This window comes from Pseudorca crassidens, chromosome 15, assembly GCF_039906515.1.
Source record: "Pseudorca crassidens isolate mPseCra1 chromosome 15, mPseCra1.hap1, whole genome shotgun sequence".
NCBI classification, from domain to species: Eukaryota; Metazoa; Chordata; class Mammalia; order Artiodactyla; family Delphinidae; genus Pseudorca; species Pseudorca crassidens.
The window spans coordinates 60724885-60737961 of record NC_090310.1 but is presented as its reverse complement, the minus strand read 5'-3'; the positions used below and the strand labels follow the sequence as shown (position 1 = coordinate 60737961).

At 52.9% G+C, this 13077-nt stretch overlaps 1 protein-coding gene across 1 annotated transcript in view; it reads left to right on the top strand.

The window, feature by feature from the left end:
- STK35 (serine/threonine kinase 35) overlaps positions 1-12371 on the top strand; it is a 45886-nt gene extending 33515 nt beyond the window's left edge. Inside the window, exons 4-5 of the transcript XR_010935187.1 lie at positions 7820-7929; positions 12176-12371. The gene's annotated coding sequence lies outside the window, so the exon portion shown is untranslated. The remainder of the gene's footprint in view (positions 1-7819; positions 7930-12175) is intronic.
- Positions 12372-13077: the final 706 nt, after the last annotated feature.

Sequence of the window (13077 nt, the reverse complement as noted above, 5' to 3'; positions counted from 1 at the left end):
AATGGGGATAATTCCTACATGGTCCTTTGCCTGGACAAAGGAGGCTTTGCATATCAGGCCTTGCATAGTGTCTAGTTTATCACAGGCATCATTAACTACAGTGATAAGACCAGGCTGTATGTTAGGGGAGCTTAGGTAAGGGTGAGTTCTTGGCTTCCCACCCAGTAAACCACGACTTGAGTATGCCAGTCAGATGACTTTCTTTCCTGTTAAATAGGTGAGAGGCAGAGAGGAATAGAGAAAACTAGACTTTAGATTTGAATCCCAGTTAACCATTTACTACCCATTTAACCTTTTGCAACTTGCTAAGTAACTTCTGAGACTAAAATTCCTCATCCGTGGGGAGAGCCTTGTTCATGGATAGATGTGTCTGTATAAAGTAAAGAGTATTGTGAGGACTCTTGCTCAGCGTTCCTGCTTACCCTAGCACAGACCACAAACTCGAGTGCCACCCTGAAGCCTGCAGGAGCCCTCCTGAGGAGCACCAGTGGTCACCTGGGGAACTGGCCCACCCTTTGAACCAGTAGCTGTGACACTTCTGTGCGAAGCCACAGAAAATTGGTCCTCTCAAACAGCCAGGTGGTATTTCTGATTTCTAGGTCCCTGGACTTCAAAAAATCCACCTTTAGGGGACCTCCCTGGCGGTCCAGTGGTTAAGACTTCACCTTCCAATGTCCCACATGCCTCACGGCCAAAAAACCAAAACATAAAACTGAAGCGATATTGTAACAAATTCAATAAGGATTTTAAAACTGGTCCACATCAAAAAAAAAAAAAAATCCACCTTTAGGCCTGAGCAGGTCGAAAGGTGCTGAGGATGCTTCTGCTCCCATCTGGCTGTCCTTGGGGCATTATGGTAAAGGTGTGGCAGTGGAGAGCTACCCTTCCCTTCCCCTTCCACCATCACCTTCACTGCCCTCATTCTTAAATCTCCCATTTTGAAAACACAGGAGAGAAAGTTCCTGAATTAAACTTTGACTCCGGATAAGTTATACATAGTTGAGTGTGTGACCCCGCTAGAAACCAAAAAGACCATCAACGTAACTAATAACAAGTAGAGCTCCCTGACTGCCCCACTGCTGGGGATCCTCATTCCTTACAGCTGACCCCAGAGCGGAACTGGAAGCATCCCCATTTGCTAGGAAGGAAAAGGAGGCTCGGATAATGTAAACTGCTAGTGAGCGGCAGAGCTCAAATCTGAACCCAGGACTGTTCACCACAGCCTGCACTGGAGTAAAAGTGCAGAGTTAAAGCTTAGCTGTGGGATTTCCCTGGTGGCACAGTGGTTAAGAATCTGCCTGCCAATGCAGGGGACACGGGTTCGAGCCCTGATCCAGGAAGATCTCACATGCCGCGGAGTGACTAAGCCCATGTGCCACAACTACTGAGCCTGCGCTCTAGAGCCCACGAGCCACAACTACTGAGCCCGCGTGCCACCACTACTGAAGCCCACGCACCTAGAGCCTGTGCTCCACAACAAGAGAAGCCACTGCAATGAAAAGCCCTTGCACTGCAACAAAGAGTAGCCCCCGCTCGCCACAACTAGAGAAAGCCTGCACACAGCAATGAAGACCCAATGCAGCCAAAATAAATAACTTAAAAAAAAATAAAAATAAAATAAAGCTTAGCTGTGGCTCCCAGAGATTTTTAAATCCTGTGGTTGCCAAACTTACACATTTTGAAGGACAGTACAATTTCAAAGCCGGGGGTGGGGGTAGGAGATGGAAGAACAGTTTTTTAAACCACTCCCATATACTTTCATCGTCATTTCATCAAAGAAATGACATTTTGACCAAGGTAGGAAGGCCATACTTTTAGAATGAAGGGTAATCTTTTGTTCACCCAGCCATTCCCAGTCTGCGAGCTGAAGACATGGGGAGGGAGTTGGCCGTGGGAGCCCATTGGGTCCCCAGCCCCATGGCTGCCTGCTCCCACCTCAGCTTTCCCCAGCCTCTGTTCTCCAACCTGCTGATGGCCTTAATGGGAGCAGTTTGGTTCCTCAGTCTCCTTGGACAGAAGGGACAACTGCTTGGCTGGCAGAGGAACTTGCCAGAAGGCTGCTCACCACCTGGTTGGCACTGCATCCCCCTTTGTGCTCTGGACCCCAGACCCATGCAGAGGTACTTCAGCCAAGCCTTCTGGAAGCCTTCTCTGAGGGAATCTGTTTATAGGTGAAGGGATTAAATGGGTTTTAACCTCCACTTAAGCTCTTTTTGTCTCTCTAGGAAGGGATTTTACATTACAAAGTTACATGTTAAAAGCAGGAGCTTTGGAGTGAGTCAGACCTAGGTTCAACCCTTTTTTCTACCACTTACTAGCCATGCACATCTTGTCTCTGAACTTTAATTTCCTCATCTCTAGAACTGGGGCAACAGCAGCTCCTACCTAGTAGGGTGGTTGAGTGAGATGAGGCAGTAGATGTAAAACACTTGGGTCCATGACACAGCCCACAACTACTGAGCCTGCGCACCACAACTACTGAAGCCCATGCGCCTAGAGCCTGTGCTCCTCAACAAGAGAAGCCACTGCAATGAGAAGCCCGTGCACCACAATGAAGAGTAGCCCCCGCTCGCCACAACTAGAGAAAGCCTGTGCGCAGCAACGAAGACCCAATGCAGCCAAAGATAAATATATATATATATATATATATATACACATATAAATTTTTTTTTTTTTTTTTTAAAGAGACACTGACCCGCCCAGTGTTGAGAGTACAGGTAGGAAAGCCGGCTTCCAGTCTCATCGAGCTCTCCCCACTCTTCTCTGGGGACCTGGTTTCTTCATGTGCTGAGGGGCTTGGGACCAGGGGTCCTTACCCAGGGTCCTTCTAACTCCAAGGATGCACACACAGAAATCCCCTTGAAGGCACAGGAAGCATCTCAGTGTGTATAAGTCACGTGAGTTTTTCTGGGGGAATATCCTCAACATTCAGATTCTCAGGACCCAAGGAGTACTGAGAATCAAGACGAGTTTGTAGGCTCCTTCTCGATTGAGGAAACACCCTAACCAGAAGGCAGCACAGGAGTGCTATGCGGGCTTCCCAGGCAAAAGAGGCCTGGGCGCTGTGATGGGGGGTTAGGGTGGGAGGGCGACTCCAGCTCCTGCACCAGGGCCCTTCCAAACAGAACAGCAGGATGGTGAGGTCCCTCTTCTACAGGCTTTCAAGCAGAACCTGAGTCTCCCTTAAAGTGGACGAATGTCACCAAGAGGAGGTGGGCTCTATGTGTGTCAGCTGAGCCCAACCTGCAGCCCACGCAGCACAACGAGGACACAGGCTCTCATGGCTGCAAGCGGCAGGCCCAGGATACGGCAGGGCATGGCTCACTGGGAGACAATGGATAAAGGTAGGACACTTTTATATGTAACAACTTGGTAAGGCTGTCAGCCCTCCTACACAGCCTTACCAGGTTGTTACATAGAAAAGTGTCCTACCTTTATCCATTGTAGAACATGCCTGCACATATTCAATGCTGAGTACGTGATTGCTGTTACGATCATCATAGAGAAATAAGGAGCTCGGATGTACTGAGGGAACTTAGTCCGAGAGCTGAAATAAGAAAGGGAAGCATTTGCCAGCACCTTCCTGGACACCTTTCCCGCAGGGGACCATCTCAAATGCAGGCTGTTAGAGCCACGGCAGAGCCGGCTCTGGAAGCACTAAATGGAGGCTCGTAGTAGAAAGGCTGTGGGCAGTGAGGCTGGAGAAGATGGGGCTGAGTGCCAGTCCTGCTGCTCTGGTGTGGGGCAAGTGGCTCCATCTCTGGGCCTGTTCACTCGTTAACTCCTCGCTGGATGAGCTTGTCAGGCAGGTGAGAGATGGGAGTGCACTACAGGCGTCACCTGCAGGTTAACCACATCACTGCTTTTCATTGTGCTCAGAGGGGTGGCTTTGCCCTCTAGGAGGGCTCTGTGCTCAGAAGTCAGCGTTCCAACTGAAAGGGACATGGCAAGTCCTGACTGACGCCGGCAATCAGGCAGTCGAGCCATAGCCCAGGCAGTCGGAGTGGAGGTGTGGCATCTACTAGGACGAAGGGCAAGGGCCCACTGGGCTGGGACCTAAACCATTCATTGTTCCAGCAGGTGCCTGGGAGGGCCTGCTGCTGCTTTACCCCAGAGCCACGTGGTCTGAGCCCTTCCTACCTGGGGCTGTAGAAAGCCCCACCCTGCCCACCCACCCCCCACCCCCCCTTTCCAGGGAGGTCGCAGCTATTGGCTCCCTGGGGGAAGGTACACCTTCTCTAATGGAAGACGGGAAAGGAATGCAAAGCCGGGGTTCTCTCTGGAAGAAGGAACCCTATTTCTCTTGTCCCTGCCCACTGGGCAGAAGGAGGCGAACCTGTCCTGAGGCGTCCTACCAGGAGGGCCAGAGCCAGTGCCAAAGCTGGAGGGAGGGAGTGTGGAGGAGCCTGTGGGAAATGTCAGCCGCTTCCTGGCAGGAGAGCCAGGGTTAGAGTGGTCATGACGCTGGTGTCAGGCACTCTGGCAGTGCTGGGTGCTTGGTGTGACCTTTTGCAGGCACAGTCTGTTCTGCTAGTTTATTATGTAAAGAGACTTCTGCCTCCCTGTCGACACCGCTTTTCTGCTGCCGTGCGTCACCTTCCTGCTGTGATGGTCATCCGTTTGAGGTTGTCCTCAGCTTGGGTCCAACCAGGGGAGGTAGGAAAGCAGTGTTAAACAGGTCATAACTGGTTCCAAAGATTATCTTAGCAAATCACACATGACCATACAACTTCCCGGGCCTTTCTTCTTTCTCACAAGCACTTAGCATCTTAGATGGTGAGGTTCCCCCAAGCCCTCCCTCCCCCAATCTTCTGGTTGCTCTGCTTCATCTACTGAAAGCAACAGGGAGAAGGCCCTTAGGCCTGCTGAATAAAGCTAGGTTTGAGGTGGCTGCTGGACCGTCACAGGATGTGCTCATGATGATTGTATTTTTCCAAGTCAAAACTGGCATATAAGACCCACCAGTGGATGTTTGTTGAGGGGAATTAACAAGTAGGGAAACAGAAGCAGTAGAATAAAAGGCTGGGCCTGAGATCAAATACTTGGATCAAATACTTTTCCAATGCCTTTATCATCCATCCCCACTTGATTCCACACATGGACCCTGAGTCACCCCTCACCTGTGCAGTGGAGGAAGGAATCACACAGTCTAGCCTCTCGTCTGACAGGTGTGGAAGATTCTCCACTGTCCACTGTGTGTGGAAGAGGCCAAAGAAGAGCCTGGGTCTGGTCTCTGGGACCCCTCGCTACTCCAGAGACCTTTCTCATGGGGCTGCCAGCTTTCTTTATTCATTAAATACACTTTTTTTTCCCATTAAAAAGTGAAGTGTGGGGCTTCCCTGGTGGCACAGTGGTTGAGAGTCCGCCTGCCGATGCAGGGGACACGGGTTTGTGCCCCGGTCCTGGAAGATCCCACATGCCGCGGAGCGGCTGGGCCCGTGAGCCATGGCCGCTAAGCCTGCGCGTCCGGAGCCTGTGCTCCACAACGGGAGAGGCCACAACAGTGAGAGGCCCGCGTACCGCAAAAAAAAAAAGTGAAGTGTGACAATATGACGTGTACTCAGTATTAAAAATACAGAGGGAGAGTGGAGGAAGAGGAAAATCCACCGATGACAAGTATAACATTTTGATGTATTTTCTTGCCAGATTTCCTATACTTGGAGGTTTTTATTTTTTACATAGATATGGTCATATGTCACAGAACTTCATAGCCTGCTTTTTTCCACTTAACCCATGGAAATGCTTCTGCCATACTGTTGTTCAAAATGCCACACAGGGCTTCCCTGGTGGCGCAGTGGTTGAGAGTCCGCCTGCCGATGCAGGGGACACGGGTTCGTGCCCCGGTCCGGGAAGATCCCACATGCCGTGGAGCGGCTGGGCCCGTGAGCCATGGCCGCTGAGCCTGCGCGTCCGGAGCCTGTGCTCCGCAACGGGAGAGGCCGCAACAGTGAGAGGCCCGCATACCGCAAAAAAAAAAAAAAAAAAAAGCCACACAGCTTTCTCATTTCCTCTGTAATGTATCATTGAGTAGATGGGTCATTTGCTTCAATCTCTCGTTTTTGGATTTGCGATTATTACCTCAATTTAAATACTACTTCAGTGGACATCTTTATTCATAAAGTCCTTTTCGTATTTAGGATAATCAGTTAGACTAGATTTCCAGAAGTGTAATTATAGGGTCTCAATCCATTTGAAGCTCTGAAAACGTTGCCAAATTGCTTCCTAGAAGGCTTTGTCACACTCCTCCAGTGGAGTGCGTGTCCTTGCCGTGGCACCTTCGCCCGGCTGGAAGCAGTTTGGATGGTTCACTGGCTGAGGACCGCGGCCTGTTAAGCCTGACACGTTCATAATTTCTGGTTGGGGACAAATGGCTGGGAGAGGATGGGATGTCGAGGAGTTGGGTCCTGCCGTGGGCCAGGTACTTCACAGTCGGTATTCCACTCAAACCTCGAAAACGAGCCCCCATTTCTCAGAGGAGGAAATGAAGGCTGACCGGGAGAAGTAAAACTGTCCAATATTGCAGTACCCTGCTGCCTCTCGTGAGGACTAGCCAGGCATCTCCCTGGGACCTGAGGATGACAGGCCAGTGTGATATGACTGTACAGGCGGCAGGCAATGGTGGGGAGGACGCAGGGCTGGGGGGCATACCTGTCAGGCTGCAGCGAGCTTACTGAGCCTTGAAGCCAGTGGGGGGATTTCACACACACTGAGTAAGACTGTCTGATTAAGTCATTCAGGATGAGAGTGGGCACTTGGAAACTCTGATGAGACAATGGGTCGCCACGGAGCATTGCTGCCCTGGGTGGCCCGCCTGCCCAGTATTAGGGCTATACTTAGCTCTAATCAGGCTCAGACTGGGAAAGTTGGGCTGGGCAGGGTGGGGGCTGGCCCAGGGCTAATCTCTGCGGGTTCTTGTATTCTAGGCCTCCATTAGAACAGGTCCCTGAAAGGCTGGCCGCTGGTCTCGTTCTGAGGCCTGGCACCAAGGCCATTCCCAAATAATAGCTAATAACAGTACAGCCAGGCACTGTTGTAAGTTTTCCATGTATTAGTTCATTTGGTCCTTGTAGTAACCTGTGATGTGGTACAGGTGACAAGACCAAAGAACCAGAGGACTCAAATTTGCCCACAGTCCAGTGGCAGAGACTGTGGACTGGACCACAGTTCTGGCTGCAGCCTCCTTCCTAAGCACGGCAGTGCCCTGCAGCCTGGGGCCCAGCGGGCGGCTCAGAGACCAACACTATCCCTGCCTGTGGGACTCTGGCCCCTCTGTGACCTGGGGGGGTAGCCTAGTGCAGGTTCTCAGAGGCCTGAGCCTCACTTCTCTTGTCTCTGAAATGGGGTAAGAGGGTTGCTGTGAACTTCCAGTGCAGCATGATTGGTCACAGAGGGGGAGGGGGGGAGGGAACTCGGGCTGCCAAGGCTGCGGGGACGGAACGCTTGGGTCCTGGGGCATCTTTCTCCTAGCAGTGCGGGGAAGCCAGGACAGAGGGGTGGGGCTCGTGCTCGGATTTGTAGCGGGGGTCAGCGTGCCTGGAGTCTGGAGTCTGCCCCTCCAGTGACGTGACTTGGGGCGTGGTGCTTAAGCCGCACCACAGTTTATCTGAAAAGGGGGATAACATGTCCGTGGCGTGGTGGTTGTAGTGAGGCTGGATTCACTCCATAGAGAGCGCTTAGAACCCAGCTCCCCCGGCTCCCAGCACAGCACGGCTCCGGAGTTCATCGGGGTTGGGTGCTGGTACCTAGTGGGGGCTCTGGAGCTTGGAGGTGCCCCATGCCCACTGACCCACGTCCACTCTCCCTGCCTTCTGTCTTTCAGGTTGATCCTCGGGACCCACAGTCTCATCATGTCTCACACAGAGGACGGCAGAGGGTACAGGCGGTGGCTTGGCCGGTTGGCGATCTCCCAACAGCTGGATCTCCAGCAATGTGAAGCTTTTGTTTGGGTTTTCCCCCTCCTTTTAGTTTTGCTTAATTTTTTTATTTTTTATTTTTTTGTCTTCCTCCCCCCCCCCTTTTTTTTAAAAAATTTAAACGATTAAGACTTCAGAAGAACAGGAAGCTATGCTGTGGACAGGCATCAATTTCTTTAAAGAAACTCAATATGGACAAAGCATATGTATAAATTTCATTTTTAATTTTTATAAGGGGTTAGGGAGCTATTTTGTTTTTGTCCTTTATTTTTCCTGTCTCCTTTCTTTTACCCATCTCTTAGTTCTGCTTATAACACCTCACTTCCCCAGAGAAGGCCTGCCCCTCCATGCAGAATTTGGGGATTTCTCCTGGAATGGGGGACATGAAGCCAGAAGGAGGCCTCTGTGCTGCCTCCCCACCAGGTGCAGGAACTGCTGGACTCCCTGGTGGCCTGCTCCTGGCTGGCCCTTGGGCCTTGGAGATGATCAGAGGCCAAGAACCACCTGGAAGGGGAGGACCAGGGCTTGGCCAGGAGAACTCGAGAAAGAAGATCTGTATTTTGGGTTTGTCCTCTTTAAGCAGTTGGAAGCCCAGGGCCACACCAGGACTTACAGAGGGAATCCATTCCCTCTACTGCCCTTTAAAACCAGGAGTTCTGAGGGGGGAAGGGACAGAGGGTGATCATCTCGTACTTCCTGGCGTTTGAACGGCCAGCCCACCCCAGCTCTACAAGCCTACCTTTCTGTTAGTGATCTTCCTCCCAGAGGATGATTCCCAGAGAAAACTGTGTGCCAAACCTCTGCCTGGGACACAGGTGGGTCTTCGGCGGGCATCTGTCACTCCTGTGAGCTCAGCACCCATCACCTCCTGCCTCCTGGATCGTCGTCTTCCCAGATGTACCCGCCAGATGTCCAGGTCGTCAGACACCGCCTGAGTCCCCAAGACCCAGTTGTGACCATTGCCATAGGAACAGGGTGTCCTGAACCGGCTGCCACTGTCGTCTCCTCACAGTGAGGGGTGTGCCCTGCGTGCCGGCCCCGTGGTGTCACGTATGGTGACAGTGCCGAGCATCCTCTCCCTCACTGCAGGGACTTACTGTTAGGGGCTCCCCTCAGTGTAAATGTGTCTGATGGGAAAGGATGGACCTGGCTGACGGGGTGGACCATGGCCATTAGGTGCCTGTGGGCTTGTTGGCTGTGACCCTGTGACCCCACCTCCAGTGTCTGTCTGTAGCCTTTCTTCCGTTCTCCAACGACTCTTGCAACCTCCCTACTCCTGGGCTTCTGAAGCGGGGTGTCCTCTCCCCTTGCCAGGAGAAGGAGAGCTGTCCCTGTTGCCCCTCACCTGGCTTCTCACCCCATTACAGCAAAGCAAGGAAGGGAAAAGGAATTCTTTTGTGTTTAGTTGTTTTTGTTTGTTTTCTCTAAACCAGCATAGGATGGATAGGGGAGATGTTGGAGAGCATTTAAGTTGGTATGTGACCAAGGAGGGCTTCCCCCCAGAGCCGCAGCCCTTTGGCCCTGGGAGTTTAGGAGAGACCAGCACAGCATCAGCCCAGACTTGCAAACTCAGCAATATGTTTGCTCACATTCTTTCCGCCTTTTCTCAAGTCCTCTTCCTCCTCCTGGGCAGATGGCTAGCTGTGCTTAGCAGGATTCAGCAGGGCAGCAGGAGGTGACTAGGCCCTTCCCTCCCCTCCCTCAGCCGAAATTCTTTGTCATCACCTGTCTCTTGTCTCTTCCCTCTGACTTCTCAGACAACCTAGAGTCTACTCTGAGCTGCAGCTGGGAGAGCACATCCCCTAACTGCAGTGTGCACCCCTTCTCTGCCCCATCTCCCCGCCTTCCCTCTGGGGCAGCTGTCTGTCTGTCCATGAGCACGTGGGAAAAACAGTCCCCGGACTTGGCACCCTCACCTGTCCCTGGCCGCAGCCCACACTCTGAAGTCCTAGTGAGGGTTCAAGCCTAACAGGTTATTTACCTTTTGCTTATCCTTCCCTTCCGCCCTCCCCAGGTCTCTTAGCTCTGACTAAGGTCTTGGAGCTGTAGGTCACAGGTGGCCATACCTTTCGGGTGAGGTGGGCAGCCTCCACGTACCCTTGTCTTGCAGGACTCCCAGCCCGTCCTTGCTTGGTGGCAGGACCTCCTTCCCTAGCTCCTGAGGCCTACCTTGTTAGCCCCAAGTGCCTGTCTCTCTTCTCCCTCCCCTGTTCTCCACTTCATCCACCTTGGACACCCAGCACCCGGGTGGAAGTCAGCCCGAAGTCAAGGCTGGCTCTGCCCAGTCGGCAGACTAGCCTCGGTTAGGCCCAGGTAGCCGTCCTCTCCCTTAGCCACTGTTCACCTCTTCCCACTGGAGTCAGCCTTGTCATCTCTTCCTGCCTTTTACCTGGGTCTCGGGCCTGGCAGCCGCTCTGGGGAGCATCATCTCAGTGCCACCAATTTGTTAGTCCTGTCCAAGTTCTAGGAGTTTCCAACCCTTAAAATAGCAGTCAGTTATTCTTGTCTCCTGGGATCTGTGAAAAGGATAGCCTTTGGAGGGAGGATCTGGGCCTCAGCCCTACGGATCTGAGCTCCATTCCCCCTCAGTGAGAGGAATCAGCAAGACAGATCATAGTGCCTTATTCCATTGCCCTCCCCGCCCGGCCGCCTGGCTCAGTTGGCAGGACAAGGCTTCTTTCTCCCTCTTGGTGTTCATCTGCCACTCAAACTCTCACCCCTCGCCACAGATAGCCTCGTGGGAGGATGGATGCCCCGGTCTTTGCCCCATCCCTTCCTAAGAGCTGCAACCAGGCACGTGACCCCCAGCCACCACAGGGCGCTCACTAGCAGCTTCTGCTGAGGACAGGGCTGTGCTGCAGACAGGTGCACTCTCGGCCACCTCCTCCCCAGCACGTCCCACCTCTTACCTCCAGCCCAGAGGATGCAGTCTCTTCCTTGGAGACCAGCTCCATCTGACCCCCTCCTGGGCCCCAGGACTAAGGTCGCAGGCCTTAGCACCCTCTCATCCCAGAGGCACTGGGACAAGAGAATGGAATTCTTTCCTCTCACCCACATGTGGTTCGTGCCCCCATGGCTGCCTTTCTGAGGGAGTGTATTAAATGTTTACTTAAGAAATACCATGTTTACAGCTGGAGGAGAAACGTGCCCCATGCTGGGTGGAGATTTGACTCTCTGGACGGCGCCTGGCTCCTTTATGGCACTGCCAGTGGTGACCCCAGAGCGAATGAAGGCAGGGGACCGGGGCACAGGCCCTGCACCCCCTCTGCCCCCGACCCTGCGGTGCTAAGACCACTCACCACCTTCCTCACAGCCTCATTCCCCGCCCCTCATTCTCTTCCTCCGGGATCTCGCTCCTTAACTTAGGCGTCTCCTAGAAAACCAGTGTTTGGAGCAATAAGATAATTTTTTTTTGCTTGAGTCTTTTTCTAAGAAAAGGAAAAGAGCGGGCATTGTGGGAATCTTCTTTCTTTTCCTGCTGTTGGCTGTTCACTTTTTTAGAAGACAGATCTTACTTGGGTGGATGTCTGGGTTTCAGCCTTAGGAAGCTTGGAGAGGTAGGAGTCGGGCCTCCACCCCTAACTCGGCTCCGCCGCCCGGGCTCCCAGCCCTACCCACCAAGTGCGCCACCCACCTTTGCTCCTCATGTGCCGCTCCCTCCCTGCCCATCCTGGGGGCACTGGTGGCTCTGCCTCTGAGTGGGGCTCAGGTTCTTGTTCCTTCCCTGTCCTGGGCCTGTCTGGGGGCCCAGCTGCTGGAGTCTCGTAGGACCTGGCAACCTGAGAAGAGCTGAGCTTACACTGCTCCGCTCTCCAGGCCCCTGGCTCGTGGCTGAGGCGCAGCCTTCGGGACAGTGCGGACTGTCTCTGATCCTGCCCTGCCAGGCTTAGATGGCCAGGGCTCCTGTCTGGAGAGATGCCCTGGGAGGCGGGGGACCAGGCTGATGTCAGCACCCGTAGCCGAGGGCTGAGTCCACTGCCAGCAGCTCCAGGAGTCCTTAGACGGGGGGTAATGGGAAGGAGGCCCCCGCGTCTTTTTCCCTGAGAGGCCGCAGGAGGAAGGGAGTTCATTTAGCGACATTTTAAAGAAATCGTCTTGTGTACCAGGCGCCTCTTTCCATCAGAGCAGGAGAGAATGTTGCTGCAATGATTCATATTCGTGTGGGGCCAACTTGGGTGTGAGGGAGGGTTTAACCCAGGCACAAGGTTAGTTTCAAAGACTAGTTAATAAATCTATTTTCTTTATTTTCTTTTTTTGCACAGAAGCTGGTAATCTAGGACCTACGTGTGAACAACTTTATATATGAATATTTTTTGTACTTGGTTTACTTGGGTTGGTATGATACATTATATTTAAGTTCCTTGAACACTGTGGATCCCCCTAATGTGTATGAATGACTGAGGCTTTGTAAATTAAGGGACGTTTGTGTGAATAAAGTTATTTGATGGGGTCAAAGAAGCCATACGTGATTTGAAAAGAAGTGCTTTGTGGTTTTGTCGCCTCCTGTTTGGAGGAGCTTGTTTGGGTCCTGGTTGCGTGAGCAGCAGGAGAAGAGGACACTCGGCTGCTTGATGAGAAGACGCCTGTTGGCCTTGGGTGGTCCTCCCCATCCACACCTGGGACAGGAAACCACACCAGGCCTGGTCTGCTCTCCCCAGGGGCCCAGGGCCCAGCCAGCATTGCCAGCCCCCCAGACATCCAAAGGCCCTTCCAGCCCCAGCTCTGTGCTTCTGCAAGTTCTGCCCTCAGGGATTTTTAATGTAGAGATGAGTCTCCCAACCATGGCAGCAAGGGCAAGGGGACATTTTTGGAAAGCTCAGCTGGGAGCCAGGCTCTCAAAGGAGCTGGACGAAACAGCTCTGTAGGTGAGGGGGTAGCACCCGTGTCTGGGGACCAGTGATTGGCCGGGGGGTGGGGGAGGGGCGCAGGGCAGAGCACATAGCCCATCTATCTCCCTCCGCCTGGCCAGCAGAAACCACATTCCATACGGAGTGAGGACTGGCTTTTATTAAAAGTCGGGCACTTCTGTTACCTTCGCTGGCCTGTGTGGTAGGTGCGGTGTGTGCCCCTTCGCTGAGGAGAAAACTAAAGCCCAGAGAAATCCAGACTGTTGAGTGCTTGGCGCACCAGGAAAAGCCACGTGCCACATGCCGGCTGGGACAGG